The sequence below is a fragment of the Trachinotus anak genome, unplaced genomic scaffold, assembly GCF_046630095.1.
Source record: "Trachinotus anak isolate AG129_WGS33_773 ecotype Australia unplaced genomic scaffold, CSIRO_AGI_Tana_v1 ptg000030c, whole genome shotgun sequence".
Classification (NCBI taxonomy): Eukaryota; Metazoa; Chordata; class Actinopteri; order Carangiformes; family Carangidae; genus Trachinotus; species Trachinotus anak.
Window position 1 is genome coordinate 447,439 of NW_027273881.1, and position 15,452 is coordinate 462,890.

Below are 15,452 nucleotides of genomic sequence, written 5' to 3' on the forward strand. Positions count from 1 at the left end.
GGACAGGCTTCAGGATTGGACAGAAAGACAGAGAGACAACAGTCAGCCAATCAGAGCAGCCAGAAGCTTGTTGTGATCATGTGTGTGAGTTGATGTGAAGACGACTGTTGTTGTTGTGTTGATGTGTACAGGAAATAAAGCTGATTCCAGCTGACAGCCTCACAGATGGACAGAGACAGTGTCCTCATTCATCAAACTGTCCAATCTGATCTGAGACTGTTTGTTCTCTGGTTTCAACACTAAACAGCTGATCAGTTTCATCTGTGTCACAGCTCTGAGATCAGTGTGATGGAGCCTGACAGTCCCTGGCTCTTAGTGACAGCCTCCATGTTCAGTCAGGTGATGTTTCAGAAGCAGCTCACATGTTGATCAACACACAGAGACTCTGTGTTTAAAGTGGCATCAGCTGACAGGTAACAGGAGTGAATCCATCACTGACCTGTTGCTGACTCAGCACTTTGTTTCCACTGTGGACTGAGTGAAATGTGCAGAGTGAACAGACTTGATGCTGAACGTCTCTGCAGGTCTGTGAGCTTCCAGCTCAGTGTGTTCACTCCAACACGTTAACATGAGAGCTGAGAGGAAGCAGCTGCTGCACATCTGGTCTGAACAGGACTGAAGTCCCTGCTGCATCACTGACTGATGAAGTGAGTCTCTGTAAACACTGATTCATCTCCTCTGCTTTCTTCTTCTCTACACAGCTGGAAGTCTCTCTACAGGTAAGAGTAGAGAGGAGAGCTTGATCCAGCAGTGACTGACAGAGGAACCAGAAGAAGTGGAGATGACTCTCAGTGCTGCAGTCTGAACTGATCTGAGAACAGCTCCACTGTCACACACAGAGTCCAGTCCACCATCATCCCTGTGTGTTCCTCTGGATCTGACAGAGCATCATCAGTGTCTCTGGACTCAAAGCTCATCAAGTTCAGCTCTGAACAGTTTCCTTGTTGAGCTTCACAAAGAGGGAATTTCACAGTAAAATGACTTGAACTCTGAAGATGAGTTTGACTCAGACTTTGAAGCCTCATGTTCTTCAGCTGAACTTTACAAGATATTATTGTACAGGAGGAACATGTTGTTTTTATCCTCCATTTTATTGATGTATTCAATAATACACTATAGAAGATATAGTAAATTATCATATTCATAATGTTGAATATGCTAAATATTTGTAACCAGCCCCTGCAGTGAACAGAAACCAAAAAAGATTTTTACTCCAGTAGAAGTTAAAATATTTTAAGATGAAAGTAAAAAGTAAGTTAAAGTTCAAATCTACTCATTATGTTACTGTTACATTTTCATAGTATTGTATTGTTATTGCACATTTACTGCTTCTCTTAAGCCTGTTGAGATATGAGGGTTTTTAGCCATATCTCCCAGCCTTGTCATATGAGCATGTCTATATATCTTAATGATAAGTCAACAAGTATCATTGGTTTAATTCATCATTAATTAACAGAACTTTAAGTCCTTCTGTGTGGTAAATAATGTTTTTATATTTACTTCCTGTTCTTTATAGCCTTTTATTTGACTGGTGTTTAGTTCTGCTGTTTGTAGCAGAATAATAATTCAGTGTAAATTCAAATGTAGCTTAAACTTTCACCGACACAGTGAGGGGGGCAGTAGAGTTTCAAGAGCCAGAACCACCTCCACCAATCAGAGGTTTAGTTCAGCCTGAGAGGTAAAACCCAGGGCTGGTGAGAGCATCATCATCTTCATCAGCTCCTCTCTTCTCTCATTGGCTGTCATTCACAGCTGATCCACAGAAATACTCTGGGCTTTGTTTACTAGAGGTTTTAATGTTGGCATTTCACTTGTTTCTTGTCTTTGTTTAACACGACTGTTTTTACATCCAGAGACTGTTGATGTGAAGTGCAGCATTATCAATGACCATAATTAGCAAATCATTTGAACACATTTCCTCCAACCACTACTGACTTATTCAATGACCTTGTTGCTTCCAATGATAATTTAAGATTCTCTTTTGATTCAGTTACTCCTGATCAAAAAACACCACAAATCGAATCACCATGGAAAAAGAAGCTGTTGAAAAGCTGAGAGAGGACAGAGGAAAAGCAAATCACATGTTCACTTGTATATTTTTAAACATAGGGTTTTAATTAACAGTTATGTAGTCAGGAAAGAGAGATGATTAATTCAGAAAACAGTTGATAATCTTTTAAATCCACCACCTGCTCTCAGTCTAACTCAACTTTCAACTGAGAAAATCTCAGCACAGTTTTAAAGAAAACATTTCTGTTAGAGCCAGCATAGCAAATATTAACACCCAAACTGTCATGGGCTCCCAGCTATGATGTCAACCAATCTGCTACCTGACTCTCTCCTAAGGAACAACAAGACTAATAAAGTCCTCTGAACTCAGGAAACCTACTGCTTTTAAAATGTCAATGATCAATCTGGACTGCCAGTTAAATCATTCCAGACACATTTCTTTGAGAGAAAATTGTTTTTAATCAACCACTCACATTTAACCAATAACATTTTAGAAAAGTTGCAATCTGGTTATTCAGCAAACCACAGCACAGAGAGTGCTGTAATCAAAGTGGTAAATGAGAAATGAGCCGGTCTCTGACTGTGTTTTAGTCTGATTTATTCTTATTTAATGAAACAGCCATAGGAATGGTGAATATCCTAATGGGCCCCACAGTACTGAATATGGTGTTCCTCAAGGAACCATTCACAGCCCAATCCTGTTATCACTATATTTGCTCCCATTGGGAAACAGTATCAACCATCACCATATTGCGTGCCATCTGTACGCTGATGATACACAATTGTACATCTCTGTTTCCCCAAATGACTCCATTGCAATGCTCTCTCTCATCACCTGTCTCACTAACATTAACACATGGATGTGTAAAAACCTTTTAAAAGCAGCAAGAGAAAATCTACACTTTGTGTTTGGTCTCAGCAAACAAATGAAAACACTAATCACATATTTGGGATCACTTTAGCCTCAGATCTTTAGAGGAAGAAATAAGAAATGTTTCCAGAGTCACTCAGAATCCTCACTCACACTTTTATCACTACCTGTTTAGACTGTTGTGATTCTCTGCACCTTTCAGAAACCACTGTAAAGTTGTGACATGAGATTTTCTTTGGTTTTATGTTCCATGCAGATCACTAAGGTCTTCCACTACCTTTCTTTTAGATGTCTTTTCAGTGTTTTTTGTTATTGTGTTGTTTTAATCCTGTGTGAATCACTTTGTTTATGTATGTTATCTATATGTTATATCAATAAAGTTGAATTGAAAAACATTTTAGAGCCATGTTTAACCTGTTGCTGCCCAGAGGGACCACCTGTCCTGCAGAGTCTGTCAGTCTTCATGTGTCAGCACAGAGTGAAGCAGCTCCACGGTTTCTGCACCGGCCTTCACTCACACTCACCTGCTCACCTGAGTGATTATCTGCTTTAACCTGAACCATGCTCTGAAACTTCATGGTCTGCACCCACACTGACAACTTGTTGCTGATTGGCTGGTTGGTGATTCCCTTGAGCCAATCACTTCCTCTCCTGTCTCCTGACCAAACAGAGCTCAGTGACTCTGACTGTTGGTGGGTTGAAGAGCTGAGCAGCTGCTGATCTCCTGCAGGAACAGAAACCATCCAGTGAGCAGCAGCTCTGTGGTGAAGCAGCTCAGTGATGACAGAGGTTCAGACAGCCACTTACAAGAGGAGCATCTCTGAACACAGCTCATGATGAAGCTTGAAGTGGACGGACTCCAGTGGCAGAAGACTCAGCAGGTCACAAAGAGCTCAAAGTTCTTATCAGTGTCATATGAAAGGACTGGAACAGGAAGGTGAGGTACACAGGTGGAGACAGGAAGAAACAGGCTCCAGCAGGACAGTTACTGTGTCTGTTTAACTTCAGAACTGTGAGGCTTCCAGATCAGTCATAGGATCTCTTCCCTGACGGTTTACGTTACCAGATGGATTTCAGAGCTGTTTAATCACAGTCCTGAGGTCAGTCATCATTTTCAGGTGGTGTCAGCTGAGAGCACAACACACACAAACACACCAGAGTCCATAACCAAACAGGTGGAGTGTGAACGCTGGATGGACCCTGCAGTGGGACGGTTTAGTTGACATGGTTTTTGTCGGGGACTCGGTCCATAGAGATTTAAACAGACAGAGACAGATCAGTGAAACCATAACACCAAGTTCTGTCAGTCAACACAATGTGGAGCTTCACAGCACAAATCTGAAATATCAGGTGTTAACAGAATGATGGGAACCAAAACAGACCGGCTGCACCGAGACACTGACCCTGCTGTTTTTACTGGTCAGCTCCCACTCTGTCAGTGACTGTGTTTCATTGTTCAGCTCGTAATCATGAAAACAACTCTCTCACTTTCTAATGAGTCGGCAGCAAAAGTCAGTGAGTCATCTGCAGTTATACATTTTAATAAACTGATGATAAAAGTTTGAGACTTTAATTTAAACTGTTTATGAGATGATTTTGGTCCAGATGCTCTGTAACTTGAGTCTGCATGATCAAGGTGTTACAGGAGGAGGAGGATAATCACCAGCACAACCTGGCAACCCAAATGTTTTTCTTATTAATGTTTTATAACTGAGCTGTAAACGATTTTATGCTTTACTGTAGTGTGTGTGTGTGTGTGTGTGTGTGTGTGTGTGTTCCAGCACAGATGGTGTACCATCTGTTGTTGTACTTCATCGCCATCATCATCGTCATCAATCTGCATCGTCGTTGACACATTTGCCAACCTGAGGAGCAAAGAACAGGGGGAGGAGGAGACACTGGAGACCAGGTGTTTCACCTGTGGGGGGCAGATATAAGTAAATGTCTGATGAAATGAAACAGCTGTCAGACCCCATCCCTGCATGAAATGAATACGCAGTCTGCTGTTAGTGATGTTTGTCATTTCTATTAGTGAAAGCATCAACTAGAAATGAGAAAAAATTTTTCTACAATAAAAATAAAGAGAGTGAGGAGAGAGAAAAGGTTCAGCAGACAGGTTAAAGTCTGACCTTAGTGAAACCCACAATCAACTATGAGAACCAGCCCTAGTTCTTGGAAGCTCTTCTGGTTCTGCTGTTTGAAGTAGTTTTCCTGACAGACCGATAAAAGCAAACTCACCTGCAGAGTTTTTCCTCACTGTGACCTTTGACACGTGGCTGTGATTCCAGAGAGTGAACTGAATGTACTGTAATGTGTCTGTAGATGACGGAGCCCAGGAACAGGAGGCAGAGGATGAGGTTCTTGGACATTCAGGAGGGAGCCAGTGCTGCAGGAGGAAACCTCCAGATCTATAAAACATAATGACAGTCTGATGATCAGCTATGGACTGTTCACCCTCGTTAAACGATACAGCCAGACTGATGGACTGTGTTAAAGGAGAAAATGATTCACACTCTACTGATGTTTCTCACCAAAACCAGAGGAGAGTTTTTTGTTTGGTTTTTACTGATTGTGAGTCAGACCTGTGGTCACTGAGGGACACGGACTGAACACTGTTACTGTATAAAGATTGATGTTATATTATTCTTCTTATTATTATTATTGTTATTATTATTATTATTATTATTGTCTTTGGAAATATTGTGTATGATTATAATAGTTTTATAGTATTTACTGACTTTCCTCCACTGACAAAAAGATAGTGGGAAGGAGGAGGATGGTAAATTGAGGGATAAAGAATTCTGAATACATAAAATATTGGCTATGAAAAATGAAATGCATGTTTTCTTGCATTTAGTAAAATGTCATAGTATATTAAGGCATAGAAATGTCATAGACATTTTTTATGACATACTATACCATGATATTTTTATGGCTTACTCTGACATTTTTCATGTCTTTTCTTTTCATGAGAAAATCACAGGATACTATGTCATAAAAATTTCATCGCATAATAAGGTATAAAAATATCATAATATTGTAAGGCAGTAAATGTCATAGAAAAGGCCATGGGATAGTATGTCATAAAAAATGTCACAGGATAGTAAGACATAAAAATATCATAGTATAGTATGTCATAAAAAAAACTTAGGATGATATACCGTAAAAACATTATATTTTAGTTTATCATGAAAAATGTCATAGTATAGTGAGGTAGTAAATATCATAGAAAATGTCATGGGATAGTAAGGGATAAAATGTCACTATAGTAAGTCATAAAAATTGATTAGTATAGTATGTCATAAAAAATGATATGGGATAGTAAGACGTAAAAATGTCAAAGTCTAGTAAGACATTAAATGTAATAGAATAGTATGTCATAAAAAACGTCATGGTATAGTAAGGCATTAAAAATGTCACAGTATAGTGTGTCATAAAAACGTCATAGTTTAGTAAGCCATGAAAATATTAAAAAAATGTTACTACAATATGTGATTAAAAAATGTCATAGTATAGTAAGGCATAAAAACGTCATAATGTAGTATGTCATTAAAAACATCATAGTATAGTAAGTAGGACTGTCAAACCATTCATGTTTCCTTAATCATGATTAATCACTGAATTTAATTGCAATTAATCACATGTTTTATCACATGATTAAAATTCTGTTATTTTGCATTTCAGAACTGATTTCTCTTGCTTGACAACACATAACTGTCAGTCTGTCTGAACTTGAAGCTAATGTTAGCATGTCTGACATGTAATTATGAAGCTGTCTGATAATGTATTTATCAAGGATGTTGTAGATTCTTCCTTGAATCTGGAGCACAAAATCTAAAAGCTGTCTTTCCAAGGTCAGAACTGACCTGAGGAACAGGCAGCGTGATCCAGTCCTGAGAGCAGGTTTGCTGAATTCCTACATTAATTATTTGGGAATCTATTTAAAAGTGCTTTATAGATGAATATATACCAGTGTTGATCTCATCTCATGGTGAAAGAGGACCAGCCGACCTTTTCATCAGAGTGCAATGATGGCTATTGTAGGTATCCCCATTAAAAAATGTAATAGCAGAGTGATATACATCATGTAAGGGCTTAAGAGTGGTGACAGCAGCATGTCTATACATATAACATCACCACAGTCCAGGGCAGAAAGAAAACAGAGCTTCAGTAATTCTTATTCTACTGCGTATGGGAAAGTAGGTTGTGTTTCTATACAAGAAACCAAGTTTCATCCACAACTTTTTTACTAAATTGTTCACATGGATTTTAAAAGTAAATTTATTTTATTATTTTTTTTGAATAAACAATCAAACACATAAACGCATAAAAAGAGACACAAAACATCACTATCAAAACTACTATGTAGATTATTCTTCATGAAGCAACAGACTCATTATCCGGGGGTGAGGACAGACCTGTTGTCACAGAGTTACAGTGCATTCAGACCCTTCCACTTTTCCACATTGTGTTATTTTACAGCTGTGCTCCTTTCTACAATAAGTCCAACCAGCTGAATTTACCACAGACTGACTCCAGTCAAGGTGGAGAAACATCTCAGAGATGATGGCGAGAAATGGAACCTGAGCTAAAGTTCAACTGTCACAGCAAAGTGTCTGAATACTTGTGGAAATGTGATATTTCAGTTTTTCCTTTTTAATACATCTCCAAAAAAAATCTTCAGAAATTCTGTTTTCACTTTGTCATGATTGAATTTAGATTGATGAGGGAAAAATGAATGTAAATGACCAGTGGTGGTTCTACAGTGTGGTGGGGCCCTTCACAAAAAAATACCAGGTGGCTCCTCCAATCAGCAGTCATCATTTATCACCATTACATAATAAATACATAATCAATAATCAATACATAAAGCCCCTTTAAGGAAGTTTCCTACTGAGTGATGTTGGCAATTTAGCAGTTTTCTCACTAGATTTGGCAACTTTTCAATGAATAGCAAATGAATTCCAGTGCTCTGTTCATAATACTAATACTTCAGTTACACAGTCTGTTCAACAGTCTGCGTAAAACAGTGTTTTTAATATTAGTGTTAGATTTAGATGCACATTGAGGGGCTGCTTGAAAAAAATAGCTAATTATATAGGTAATTAAAGTCAGTATAATTGAATTATCTTTAGATTAAAACTATTAATAATCTTGTATGTATGTACAGGCTTTACTGAAAACAGCTGGAAACACTGCTCCTAAGATGTCATTGGAAATCATCCAGGAAGTTGTTGTTGTTCTCCTGTGTGACTTCAGGTGTTTGGGTCCTGGAAATTAAATATATAGATCCAGATTCCTCATCGAAACCCGGAAAAGAGACTCACATCAGAATCATAAAATCCTTCTCAGTCTATGAATCTCTGGAAGTGTCACTCAGCATCAGCAGACGTGTGTTTGAGCCCAGGAATCATGGGAAACACCTCTTTCTGAACAGAGAGCACTCGCACTGCACATCTAACCTGTGTGCTGTTGCCACAGAAACCTGACAGCACGGCTGTAGTGGTGACAGCGACTGTACGCTTGGTGTTGGTGACGCTGACAGTGTTGTATTGTGAGAAGCAGACGTGTGGTGGTGGGACATGCAGTGTTCCTGTTGAAGCAGGTGGAGCTGTGGCTGAGCAGGACACCACAGTAGAGTCTGACTCTGTAACATGTTGAGTGGCTTCATGCAGCTCTGCAGAGAAACAGATATTGAACAAATATCAAATGGATGAAGTTGTTAGTGTAGTGGAGTGCTGCACTTTGCACCCTTGAATGCAGCTCCAGGCTTGACTCCTCTCCTCAGCCAATTCCCTAATTAGGGCCAAATAAAAGGCAGCTGGGAGCCCTGCTCAGCCTTTGCCTCACTCCCTCCCTGGTCAGTGGTGTGATTGCTGTTTACCAACAGGTATGTGACCTTAGTCATATAAGATTATCAGTTTTATCAGTGCATTTACTTTATGGTTTTTGTTTTAGCAGTTTGAACAGTGTGCTACAGGAGCCTGCCATTCCTAAGTCCTGTGAGTAGAGGTGGTGAGTAGGATGAGCTACAAAATCCACAATTGCAGCATGGGGAACTAGGAAACTATGTAAGTTGTGTTGTCTTTTGGTAGGTTCACCTGCTGCTGTTCTGCTTGTATTTACTTTTTGTTTTCATATTGGTTTATCTCTGTTAACCAACTGGGTTGTGTTTGTTTTGTTGCTCAATTAATTTTGTTTCATTTTTACTTTCGTGTGTGCGTGCGTGCGTGCGTGCGTGCGTCCGTCCGTCCGTCCAGGGCTTTCCACCAGTTTGCTGTGCACTGTTTTAGAGAACATAATAAAGAATTGTTTTAAAGAAAAATAATTTCATGAACATATTTGCTTAACAGTCATTCTGGTTTTAATATTGTGTGCATTAATTTCTTTTTTTTTTTTTTCCTTCTCTAGCCTGCCATTTTAAATAAAAACTCCTTATCATTTTGGAAACACGTCTCTGTCCTATTTGCAGCAGCCAACGAACCTGTGAGTCCTTTAATTTGAATCTTGGGCTTTCCATTGTATTTCTTGGGGTGCAATTCCCCAGGTGGCGTTGTCGCAACTATTTACCACTATTCAAAATAACCCCGCTCCGCTACATTCTCGTCTTGTCGGCAGGATGCTCTAACAGACGTGTAGTTTTGCATTTTCTTGTTTTGTAACCCAGTTGGTTTATTCAGTTGTATTGATTTTGTTTGTGGGCAGAACAGCAGCGGGTCCTGGAGGGATCCCTGAACTGCAAGCCAGTGCTTTGTTGTTCTCTTCTGCTCTTTCCCCATGGAGGAGGAACTCGCCCAGCTAAGAGACTTAGACTCAGGGCTAAGACTGGTCTGAACATTGTTGAATGGATAGAAGAGGTCCAGGCTTGTACCCGGGCTCGATACCTATCCTCATCTGAACAAGCACTCTTTATGTATGATCATTTAGAGGGGGAGGCAAGGGAAGAAATTAAATACCGGTCTCAGGAAGAGAGAAGATCCAGCTAAGATACAGGCTATATTGCAGGAACTGTGTGGGTGTAGTAGGTCATGTGTCCTTGCAGGAAGACTTTTTTTTTTTTTTTTTTTAAGAAGGCAACAAAAGGAGGGAAACTCTGCAAGAAGTTTCTCATGCCTTACTGTGTCTGATGGATAAAGTTATCAAAAAGGCCCCTGATGGGTTGGTGAACAAAGAAGTGTTACTCAGAGATCCGTTTGTGGAGTATGTGTCTGTTCTCTACGCAGGGAACTGAAACAATTTGTCCGAGGTCATCCTACCGCCACCTTGATGTCCGTAGTGAGGCCATTAGGTGGGAACAAGAAGGGATGCCAGGGGGTGGGAGGGGTAGAAGTTACTGTCCCCACTGCAATTAGTTTCCAACACACTGTTCAAGGAGGCCATTCTGCTGATAGCAAGGCAAGTAATTCTTCTTTTAGCTCTGAGCTAAGTGAATTAAAAGAGATCCTCAGAAATCAGCAAGAACAGTTGACCCAACTTACCAAAAGTTTTGCAACCCTTAACAATGCTACTAAAACTTACAGGAGGGATGACCTTTGTCGATGCCAACAGCCTGGTCACTATGCTAGGGAGTGTAGGAGCAAATATGTAGCTACAAGGCCCCAGCCAGCCTTAGCCACAGCCCGCTTCACTGCTAATGACAGGGATTGCTCACAGGACCAGGGAAACTCCCACCCCCTGAACTGTTGAGCCAAAGTTTGGGTGGGGGCTTCTCTGGCTCTGAGCCTGTAGAGGATGGTTCTGAAAATTTGGTAGCAGTTTGCCCACATCTTACCCTCTCAATGGGTGGGGTCCCAGTTCCATGCTTGGTTGACACTAGATCCATGGTATCAACTATAACTGAAAGGTTCTTTGTACAGCATTTTGAATCTTGGGGCCCAGAGAAACTCCACTCTTGTAACTGGCTGAGGCTAAGTGCTGCTAATGGGCTATCAATACCATACATAGGTTACTTTGAGTTGGATGTGCAGCTTTGTGGTAGAGTGATTCCCAATCGGGGGGTGTTGGTGGTCAAGGATCCCCCACACGGTGTACCCTCAGTTCCTGGTGTGTTGGGTATGAACATTATCAAGGAATGTTGCTGGGAGTTGCTTGTGCTACACGGTCCTGCTCTCTTTAACTTACCTTCTGTGTTGCAGGCTCCCCTCCAAATTCAGCAAGCCCTCCAGCAGTGTCACCAAGCTAAGGAACCTCCTGTCAGGTCAGGTCAGGTCAAAGTGAAGGGTGGGAGGGTATGTAGAGTTCCAGGGGGTACCATGAAAATTGTGGCAGCCACTTACTCCAAACACTTCCTGGAAAAGGACACCTTGTTTGAACCCCTTAGCCGAGGCTTGCCCGCAGGCCTCTTAGCCTCTCCAGCACTAATGGCAACTAATGGTACTGTGTACATCCCCCATTGTCAACGTGGGGACCCAGGATGTTTTATTGTACCCACGCACTGTTTTGGGCACATTGACTCATGCCCACCAGGTGAGCTCTCCCACAGGTTTTGAGGAAGTGGCAGCCACAGTTTCATCCCAGACTGTGAACAGTTCAGTACAGGACAAGGTTGCTGCTGTTGACTTAACAGCCCTTACAGAGCAGGGACAGTGTCAGGTCAGGTCATTGCTGCACAAGTACAGTGGTGTCTTTTCTGATCATGAGGGAGACGTAGGTTGCACTAACCTCATTTCTCACGATATCCCTTTAGTGGAAGAGGCACCTGTACGTCAAAGGTATAGGCGCATCCCTCCTTCAGAATACGAGGCAGTCAAGGCCCACATCCATCAGCTCCTTAAGGCACAGATCATCAGGGAAAGTAGTAGCCCATTTGCCTGTCCCATTGTGCTGGTAAAGAAGAACGATGGCAGCCCTCATTTGTGTGTCAACTACCGGCTCTTGAACAGTAAGACCCGCAAGGATGCTTTTCACTTGCCCCACATTGAAGAGTCCCTTGACGCCTTGTCCGGGGCTCACTGGTTTTCAACTTTGGACCTTGCTGCAGGCTACAACCAGGTACCAGTTACAGAAAAGGACAAAATGAAGACTGCATTCTGCACTCCCTTTGGGCTGTTTGAGTGGAACAGGATGCCTTTCGGGTTGTGCAATGCTCCAAGTACTTTCCAGAGATTAATGGAGAGAATCTTCGGAGACCAGCATGGTCAGTCATGGTTGTTGTACTTGGATGAGGTTGTCTTTTCCTCCACTGTGACAGAGCATATCGAATGGCTGGATGCTGTGCTGGGCTGCCTAGAGCAAGAGGGCCTCAAGGCACAGTTGGAAAAGTGCTCTTTCTTCAAGCCAGAGGTAAGCTACTTGGGCCACATTATATCCAGGGCGGGGGTGTCCACAGACCCTGGCAAGTGGTTTCAAAGTGGCAGCGACCTAACTGTGTCAGAGTTGCATTCCTTTCTAGGATTTGCAAGCTACTACAGACAGTTCATTGAGGGGTTTGCAAAGCTGGCTGCTCCTCTCCACCGCCTAGTAGCTGAACTGACTGGCACCAAATCCCGGAAACCTGCAACAAGGGGCCTACCTGCCTTATGGACAGGAGTGTGAGTTGAGCTTTGAGAACCTTAAAAGCAGGTTGGTGTCTGCCCCTGTCTTGGCCTATGCCAACTTTGCTCTACCCTTCATCCTTGAGGTCAATGCCAGCTACCAGGGATTGGGTGCAGTGCTCTCAAGAACAGGACAGCAAGGTCAGACCAGTAGCTCATGCCAGCTGTGGCCTCAGGCCTACAGAGCGTAATGGGAAATATGGCTCTATGAAATTGGAGTTTCTGGCGCTTAAATGGGCCCTCACTGAAAAAATCAGAGTACCTGCTAGGACAGAAATGTGTGGTGTATACAGACAATAACCCCCTCAGTCATATCTCCACAGCCAAGTTGGGAGCTACAGAACAGCGCTGGGCTGCGCAACTCGCTACATTTGACTTCACCATCAAGTACAGGTCTGGCCCAAGTAATCACAATGCAGATGCCCTCTCCTGGCAGCGTCCAGCCAGCACAAGCATGACTTACTATGTAGCCTCTGGCCTTCCCATTCCAGCACCATTGCAGCAGGCTATCAGGACCACTCCGGTTGTCCAAGGTACCCAGGCCACAATATCAGCTTTTCCTTCTCACACTCACTCTGACCTACATGTTTTACAGGAAGCTGACCCCGCCATCAAGGAATTTCTGAAATTCTGGACCCGACAGAAGAGACCTGATGCAGCAGAACAGTGCCAGGTCTCTAAAGAAACACTGTTGGCCAAACAGTGGGACAGGATACAGGACCAAGATGGCGTGCTCTTTCGCCAAGTTTGCGACCCTGAGAGGGGAGAGGTTCTCCAGCTGGTGCTCCCCCGGTCCCTTAAGAGCCAGGTCTTGAGTCAGCTGCATGATGAACATGGACATCAAGGGGTCAAACAGATAACTGATCTGGTCCATCAGCGACGCTACTGGCCTGGAATGCACCGTGACATCGAGCAGTGGTGTTTGGAGTGTGAACGTTGCCAGTTAGCTTAAAAACACACAACCTGCTGCCCCTGCTTACATGGGTCATTTGCTGGCCTCTCGTCCAAATCAAATAGTGGCTGTTGACTTTACTGTACTTGAACCTGCGAAAAATGGGATGGAGAATGTCCTTGTCCTGACAGATGTCTTTTCCAAGTACACTCAGGCAGTCCCAACCCACGACCAAAGGGCTTCTACAGTAGCTGAGGTGCTTGTTAATGAATGGTTCTGCAAGTTTGGAGTGCCATGCTGTATCCACTCTGACCAAGGCAGACATTTTGAGAGCAACCTCATCCAACAGCTTTGCAGTATGTATGGGATTGAGAGAAGCCACACCACCTCCTATCATCCAGCTGGTAACGGCCAATGTGAGGTTCAATCGCACCTTGCACAACCTCCTTCGCACCCTGCCTGTCACTAAGAAGAGAGATTGGTCATGTTACCTGCCCCATGTGACTTTCTCATACAACACCACAGCGCATCCGTCCACTGGTGAGTCACCATTCTTTCTTATGTTTGGCCAAGACCCACAATTACCTGTCGATTTCTTTCTGGGCAGAGTACAGGAGCCAACAGCTGGCAGCACCCACAACTGGATTGTGGAACATCAGACCAGAATGCGCCATGCGTTTGAAGGTGCTACGAAGCACCTGGAAGCCATGGCCGATAGAGAGAGGAAGTATCCACTTCTCATCAAACTTTTGACAGGTCTCACCTTTGACCTAATTTGCATAGGGGGAGGGGTTGACCTTTGACCCCCTTTTTTTCCCCCCCATGCTTGCACATAAGTTTCTTAGAGTCTAGACTTTGTCACAGAACTATAGAGTCAGTGTATTTTCAGGAGGAGAGCCCTACTCACCACAATTCATTCAACCCTCACATACAAAGAGTTTCTCAAGGTCATGGTCAAAGTCACTTTAAGAAGTCATCTCACACCCATATGCACCTAATTTTCTGTTTCTTATAAACTTGACCTGACCCAACCTTAGGGTGATAGCTTTCCATATGAATCCAATTTTGTTTTGGTTGGAAAACTAAACAAAAGACACAGGGTAATTGTGTTCAAGATAAGAAATACGGGTATAAATACACCATCATCCTGAGCGGTTGTATGACGGAGCAGGCCCCAAGACGTACGACTCAAAACTCAGCACAATGGCTCGCGGTAAGAAGACTTTGCGTTTCTACACACGTTTCCTTTTTTTTTTTTTTTTTTTTTTTTTTTTTTTTAAATAACATTTAAAAATATTAAACGAAAGATCTGTGTATTTAGCATTTACCGTCTCCATAGATGTCCATCCACCACAGCAGTTTTCTGGTAAGTATTTACTATATTTAATGTATTTTTATGTATTCTATTCATTGTCTAAACGTGTGTGTGGGGTTTAAATCAATTATCCATCTTTTAAAGTCACAGCCGCAGATTTGGAAGGAATCAACTTTTCACAATCACATTTTGGTAAGGTTTGTCTTTTTAAAATTTAACTCACACTGCATCCGTTTCTGTGTTAAAATAACAGTTTCAACAAAACATACTGAGGTTTAGCTGAAAAATATACATACATACTTACAGATTTTACCGACGGTCTGAACGAGGTATGAGACCTTGACGGCAGTTTCACAGGTTTTACAAGAAATTCAAGCGGCAGAGGATTCGGTGTTGATCCCGTCAGAGGCTGCACCACCACCTCCTCCACCTGCCCCGACCAACACCACCCCTCCAGCGGGTGAAGAGCACATCAACACTCCGATAGCTCCGGTGCCAGCTGGGGCGTGGAATCCGGCCGTCTTCCACAGGGGTATCGACGAGATCCTAGCGGGGGATTTGCTGGTCCGACCCCGGGGGAAAAAGTAAAAGGAAGAACCAGCAGAGTGATTCAGCAGTACGTCCTGGGTTAACCAACCAACCAAAAGCGAACCGTCTGCGTAAAAATAAAAGGCAGATCCAGCAGGGACCACTGGCGCAAGGATCTGACGGGGCACAGATATCAGGTAATCTTGACCCTTTTTTTTTTAAAACCCCTTTTGTTAAATATATACGTGGAAGGAAGTTGACTCTTCGCGCTTCAGCGTTCAAATAAAAATACAACTTCCTTGC

The 15,452-nt window shown here is 42.5% G+C and overlaps 2 protein-coding genes across 10 annotated transcripts in view; one reads left to right on the plus strand and one right to left on the minus strand.

Annotated features, from left to right (window-relative positions):
• LOC139612045 (NACHT, LRR and PYD domains-containing protein 12-like) overlaps positions 1-15,452 on the plus strand; it is a 606,901-nt gene that overhangs the window by 439,470 nt on the left and 151,979 nt on the right. The gene's annotated exons all lie outside the window — the stretch shown is intronic.
• The window catches only part of LOC139612048 (protein NLRC3-like), a 133,223-nt gene that overhangs the window by 51,050 nt on the left and 66,721 nt on the right, over positions 1-15,452 (minus strand). The window lies entirely within an intron of this gene.